Consider the following 6,859-nt stretch of genomic DNA (forward strand, 5'->3'; position numbering starts at 1 on the left):
AGAGTAGAGAGAGAGAGTTGAGATGGCCAGAGGGTTGATCTGGAAGGGGAAGATGGCTTGGAAGGGGGATATATATAGAGAGGGGGACTACTGTGGGAGGAAATTGGAGAAAATATTGGGTGGGTTTAACCCAACACGTAGGCGGTGGGTTAAACCATTCAGCGGTCGACACGTGGCTCCACGTAGGCGACGGTGTCGACGTTCAAAAGCGCTCCCGGGCCCACCACTCGACGCCCTCCATCTTCTGCGCTTCTATCTCTCTCCTCTCTCTCTCGCTCTCTCCGAAATAAATGGCTGGTGGCTCGGCTCGGCTCGGGCTGGCGTAAGAAAGGACGGATCGAAGGGTAATGAATGCGCTGCGCTCCCGCTTAAATTTTCTCTCTCCCCACTTGAATTTTTGGGTTTTGTCTCTCTCTCTTCGTCAAAGAGCAGATAGAGAACGAGCTGCACTTCCCTCTCGCGCATCCCACCACTCCGCCTCCGCCTCCGCCTCGCCGGTCATCTACCTCGGCACGTCGCCTCCTCCAAGAGCCCGCCGCGCCGTCGCAGCTGGTTCCCGACCGCCTTCGCCTCCCACTTTGTTTCCAACGCGTAAGGTTTGTGCTCGCGTTGGTCTCTCGGCAACTTCGGGCCTCCGTCCGATTTCCTCCTCCGACGAACTCGTCATCAACTCCGACTCCGAGCCACCGCCGCCGCCAAGAATCCGCGCGCTGTCGGGAGGTCGAAGAAGTCTCCGGAGCCTCGCGAGACCGTCGATCTTTCCTCGGCTATTATGCTCGACGGCGCCGGGCGTCGAGGTTTGTTCTTAGTCACGTTCGCGACGGCCTGTTTCCGGGATGTACGGAATGAATAGGTTCGTGTTCGTCGCGCGGGATGTCGCGCGGCGGAGTCGAGGCCGAAGCACATATCGCCCTCGGTTGTTAATTCCATCTCCGAGGTTTCGGCGGATGATTGGGATGCGTGTGCTATTGATGCTGCTGGCCCTGAGAAGTATAATCCGTTTCTCTCGCACGGGTTCCTTTCAAGTTTGGAGGAGTCTAATTCTGTTGTGAAGGTGAGATTTCGCGTTCTAGGGGTTGAGATTGTCGTTCATCAACGTAATTTTTGCGTTCTTATGAGAGGAGGATTGGATGATTGGTATTTGCTTCATTGATATTGGAGTCCCTGGCATAATTATCCCTTGGTTCCTTCGTGCATAAGCTTTCACTGATAAGTTGGTTGCACACTCGCTTGTGGGGTGTCCACGATGCTTTTACGTCCGACGGCTTGTCGGCTCCATAGGTTTCTCGTCTCTAGAGAGATGTCTCTCCTTCTGATGCTCTAACAGACGGGGAAAAAATAAGTTCCTTTTATTTCTGGTATTTGCCGCGAAGTTTCTCTTTGAATGAAGAGGGACTATTGAGTTTTGTAGAATTTGATGTCTACCTAGTGAAGTAGTTTTTTTAATGGATTGGTGCCCTCTTGGTACCTTTAGGTTTTGGCTTCTCTTCCTATTGTTCCTGAACGGAGTTCTTTCAGTTTTACCATGCTGCTAAGCTGAATAGCTTCTCTTGGATACTCGTTGATCTATTTAATTGCTTTTAGGAAACGAGGATGGATGCCGCGGCACATTGGTGCTAAGGATGAACTGGGACTGTTGTAGGTGTTGTTCCACTTTATCCGAAAAGGTTTATCCTCTTCTTTGTTCTTAGGATTAGATTTATTTTCTCACGAAACTTCAAATAGATAGTTTCTTCTATGCTCCTCGTAAATAGCTATATATTGAGCAATTTTTACAATCTTCGAGGAGCTTTATGGAGATGGTTTCACTCATTTTCATGTTGATGTGCAGTCACTTGTATGGTGAATTTGTCTTTGACCATTCTTGGGCGGACGCTTACTACAGTTATGGTTCAAGATACTATCCAAAGTACCAGTGTTGTGTGCCTTTTACCCCCGTAATTGGTCCTCGGATTCTACTTCGTGATTCCTTATATAAGGATCAAGTTTTTGACATTGTAGTAGACGCCTTAAGAAAATTTGAAAGCTAAGGTACGTGATAACAGATGTGTGACTGTCCATAGTGAATATGATGCTACATCCATGAAATAGCCAGAATTTTATCACACTTTTCTTTCATCATTGGGCTTTTTTTTTACACTCCATCAATTGTTTGGACCTTTTCCCTTGGCTGGAGTTGCAGTAGAGTTAAAATGTTTTCAGGGCTGATCTCTATATGTATGGTCTCATGGAAAACGAAATAACTTGGTTATTCGCCAAACAAGTGGGGAAGTTGTGGCTAGCTGTGGCTTACTTAAAGATGAAAATTCCTGAACTGTGAATCGATGTTTCAATTTGCGTAGTTTTGAATTTGCTTTATATCCTTGACAACAGTCCCAAGTTTCGTTAGTCCACATCACATTTTCTTCTGAGAATGAATGGCAAAACCACAAGGATAAGGGTTTTCTACAGAGGATAGGAATGCAGTACCATTGGACCAATCGAAACTATACATGGTGAGTGGCAAAATGAGTGCTGAAATTACAGTTAGGCCTGATGTTACTGCTGCTGGATACATTGACAATAACTTTTGGTTTTTCCCTATTCACTTTCCCCTTCAGCAGTAAAACAACCCGGAGACTCATCTCCATCTGAAGTGTATTAGTAGATTCAGAAAAGGTTGAAGGGTGATTTTACAATTTAACAAAACCTTGGGAGTACTTTCTCGCCCCGTTTAATGCAATGAGTCGTAGACTTTCATGATTGAGCTCCTTGTGGGCTCCAGCCAAAGCCATCTGAAGTAAAAATCACATAACATGGTGACAAACCTCTAGCAATTTGCTTATTTCTTAATGGTCAAGATAAGTATTTGATTATATCTTCTTTCATAATAGGAGTAGGGAAACAAAGACACATCAAGTAAAGCATTGCGGACAAGTGCTGAAACTTTAGACTCAATGTTAATGAAAATGGGCATCTCGTGATATTTCTAGGTTCTCGGTCAAAGTATTATTTGACCAAGTTTGAAATTTCATAAGACTCACTCAATTACATCATAGCTATCATACACCTTTGACCCCTTTTCTTGATTGTCAGTGAGGGTTGAAAGTATTTGGGAGTTGAATGGAGTTGTCTCTTTTTGATCTAGATAGCATGTCAAGGGGTATATGCCTCACAATGTTATCTAGGTCAAATGCAACTTTTGCTTAAAAATATACTTGGACGTAATGCTGCTGTCAATTTTCTCCATTTGATATTGTGCATGCATTAGTTTCCTATGCAATAGTCCTGCCAGTTAGCATATGATTGCAGCATTACTTCTCTGAATGAGTGGTGTCTTAAATTTACTTGGATTGCCAACTTTTGATCTTTTTACGTTTCTTGTGTTTATCTTGCATGCAAAAGGTAGATGCTTCAAGTTTCACTGTCTGTGCCACAGTTTTGATGACTTTTTGATGGACATGAAGCAGGACAAAAGGAAAAATATATGTCAGGAGCGCAAGGTTAGTTTTTCCAAATGTTATTTTATTTGGGAATTTCCTTTATTTTGGGAAGATACTCCCACCTAGAAATTCTTTTAAATCTTGCTCTTAGTTCTTTATTCCTTAAATATATGGTTGAAAATTCGATAAATTTTTTTAGTAAATTGTGTTGATACATATGCTTGTCACGGGAAATGAAGAAAGTAGTTATTATGGAACGATATATGTTACTACAATCTTCACTAAATGCTCGTAGAACTTTTTACTAACACTCTGAGACTGATGCTTCATGGGGATTGCATTCCCAATTTCGGATATAATGTTGACTGACCTTATGCATTTGCTGAAATTCACTCTGCTGAAGTAAAGTGTTATACTGGTAGTTGAGCTTCTTGGACAACTGGAAAACTAACTAATTGCTGAAGATGCTTCAAAGCAGTAAAATATGAACAGTTGAGTAACGAATTGGTCGTTCTTTATGATGACATGAGTTATGGGGAAGTATTATATGAACTGATCTTTACAAATGCCTATCACTGTTACGTTCTACAAATGTTTAATGCAAATATATCGGTGGCAGTGTATCAACTGTATTTGTACCTATACTAATGGGGAAAAAAACACACATAAACTTTCATGTAGTACTAATTTCCTTTTTGCCTGTTAAAATCAATTTTGCTAATAGCACAGACAGAATATTAAATTCCCCATTAAGTTATCAGAATTCATTGCTGGTGCACTATGGTATCTTATCAAAAATCAGTTTGCATTTTTATCTGTTGCATCTTATAGTCTCATAGTGCCAGTTTACGTTGCATCTTTTTGGGCACACAAGCTTTTACTCATTGGATCGAATCCTTTCTGCAGATTTCTGCCCAAAACTTGACAATGAAGCGGCTTCGAGGGAATGAAATAAAGGTAATGAGTACAAATATCATGGCAAAGTGTCTCGGGGAAGATTTTAAGCCAATCCTACCCAAAATATGTGAGGTTTAATAATATATGTAATCCAGCCGGTTCAATTTGATATCAATGTGAATAGAGACTAGTTGGTTAACTGTACAGAGAAGTATAAATAAGTATATCAAGTCGCAACTTCCCAGTAATACTATTAATTTGAATTTAGATGCTAGTAGCAACTTTCTGTCCACCGGTTTGAGCTTTTAGATGAGTAGTCCTTAGATGTGATCATCCACATGTGACTCCTGTTCTCTTACAACTTACTCCTAAATTAATACCTTCACTTTGTGAAACATGAAGGACTTGAGCTTCTTGGTTTTGATTGTGTGTGCAGGCTAAGCACTGGGGTTCTTTCTATACGTTCTAGAAATGTCATTCCAGAAGTTGACAAAGCTTTTCTCTACATTATAATAGTCCTCATATGCTAATGAAAAATTTCCCATCAAGGAATTTGCAGTGGAGTTGCAGAAACAAAGAGGAAAGAGGAAGTGGTAGATCAACTAATATTAGCGAAAAGCAGATTTGCTATGTGAGGATAATAGTTCTTGTGATATGGAAGCATGCGCTTGTCATGTTTGGAACAATATAACTATTTACTTTTATCTACATAACAAGCAATAGAAGCTGCTATAGAGCTTAATTTGAAAACAGTGGAGGCAGGGGCTCAGGGTGAGCATAAAATTCAGCAAGGTTATATGCCTGTACCCACTTATAGCTACCACTACCTTCTGGATGAGGAATTCAGCAAGGCCATAGAAGAATTTGTAGTGCGCGAGGCAACTCAGGTATGTTACTAAAATGCCATCAGGCGAGAACAACTCATTTATTAATAGCACTATCATCGTGTTGTGGTGAACATTCGATCCTTCTCATATGTTGCGAACGCAAGAACATTTTTCGCTTCCTATGTTTATTGTGTGGTTGGCCCAGTGATGCAGTCACAAAGGAGGTAGCAGTAGACATTGTATTCAACTGAACTATCTGTGTCGTAGATGATCACTGTTGATGCCGAACCCTTGCCTTCTTATTTTCGTTATCTGTTCCAGCACACTTCATTCCCTAATGCATTTTAGCAAAGTAGATATAAGGAAGGTCCCAGCAGTGAAGTTGGACAATGTTTTAGGACTTACGTTTGCTTTTCTAAAAGGAGTTTCTTCTTCCTGTATAGCGGATAACTCCATTGCGCCACTATATTGGATATCACCTCTAACTCTTAGTTAAAAGAAAAGGAACATTAAACCACGTATATGATCTGAAATTTCCTGTTAGCGTAATCAGAACATTTGCCTTATCTGCAGGTCAAACTTGTGATGAATTTGATCCGCAATTCTGGACCCTTTAAAGAAGGCATACAGTAGACACATGCAGGTAGGAAGTCCATGTCTGTATGGTTGTGGTATGTACATCTTGATGAAGGAAAGATCTATCCATTTCTAATGTACAGATCCGTTAGTCGACCATTTCATTCTAGTAAAAGAGTCGCTATAGAAACAATGCTTGTGGGTTTTTGCGATCTGGCCGCCTTGGTGTGATGTCGATATGGAGACCCTCCCTACTTGATCTCGAAGCTCCTGATGATCTTAAAGAGGCATAACATCATCAGTGCATGACATCATCAGTGAAAACATATATCATCAAATCGTCAGCCAGGCCTCCAAAGTTCTCCAATTGCGGAAGGCTGACGATCGGCCATTTCTTCACTTGGATTGTTCTCTACTTGTTAAAAATAAGGTTTGCCCCATATATGGGTGCCTCCAACGGAAAAAAATTGATGCCAACAAAGGATCGCAATTGCTAATGTAAAGTTCCCAAATAAGATAAAAATAAATGGATTGTATATTTAAGTTGCATTTATTTTGGTAAAGATAAATGATCACAAATACTTTCTTAATAGTAATTTTTTTTACCCCTTTTATTAATTAGTAGATAATTTTTATAATTATTCATTATAATTTATATTTAAATGTTTTCGTGAATAATAAAAATATTTTTATTTATTTATTTTTATAAATGATACAAAAAATATATATTTCAAGCTTCATGAACAAATGAGTTGTAGTATTACATTGTACCATAGCCCTGGAAAAGATTGGCGCTATACAATAGAATGGATAGATCAACTACATAGTTTTTTTGAGAAAAAAAGAAAGAAAAAAGAGGAATCATTCAATGATACATAATTTTGCTATTATGATATTATGAAATTTTGCATCCATAAATTACAACCTTTTCAAAATTTTAAATAAGATAGGGAAAATGACGCAAATTGGGCTTACAATTTCGAGGTAACAAGAAGTCTAGATTAAAAAGGCTCAAACTCCATGAACATGTTTGATTCAGTCAGTGAAGACGATAGTTAAAAAAGGCATGAGCATCACTTTAATCGAAACTCAGAAGCTTATATTTCAGAATAATAGGTCTCGTACTCTTGGAAGCTT

The 6,859-nt window shown here is 39.9% G+C and overlaps 1 long non-coding RNA gene across 4 annotated transcripts; it reads left to right on the forward strand.

The window, feature by feature from the left end:
• Positions 1 to 1,828: 1,828 nt before the first annotated feature.
• Positions 1,829 to 6,164, forward strand: LOC104445470. Of its 4 annotated transcripts, XR_005546955.1 has the most exons (6): positions 1,829 to 2,031; positions 2,374 to 2,495; positions 3,385 to 3,482; positions 4,329 to 4,379; positions 4,756 to 5,206; positions 5,720 to 6,164. It is a non-coding gene; the product is annotated as an uncharacterized LOC104445470 (long non-coding RNA). The 4 variants fall into 4 exon arrangements; XR_005546956.1 differs by lacking the exon at positions 2,374 to 2,495; XR_005546954.1 differs by lacking the exons at positions 1,829 to 2,031; positions 2,374 to 2,495 and having other exon boundaries at positions 3,003 to 3,482.
• Positions 6,165 to 6,859: the final 695 nt, after the last annotated feature.

This window comes from Eucalyptus grandis, chromosome 10 (genome assembly GCF_016545825.1).
Source record: "Eucalyptus grandis isolate ANBG69807.140 chromosome 10, ASM1654582v1, whole genome shotgun sequence".
Classification (NCBI taxonomy): domain Eukaryota; kingdom Viridiplantae; phylum Streptophyta; class Magnoliopsida; order Myrtales; family Myrtaceae; genus Eucalyptus; species Eucalyptus grandis.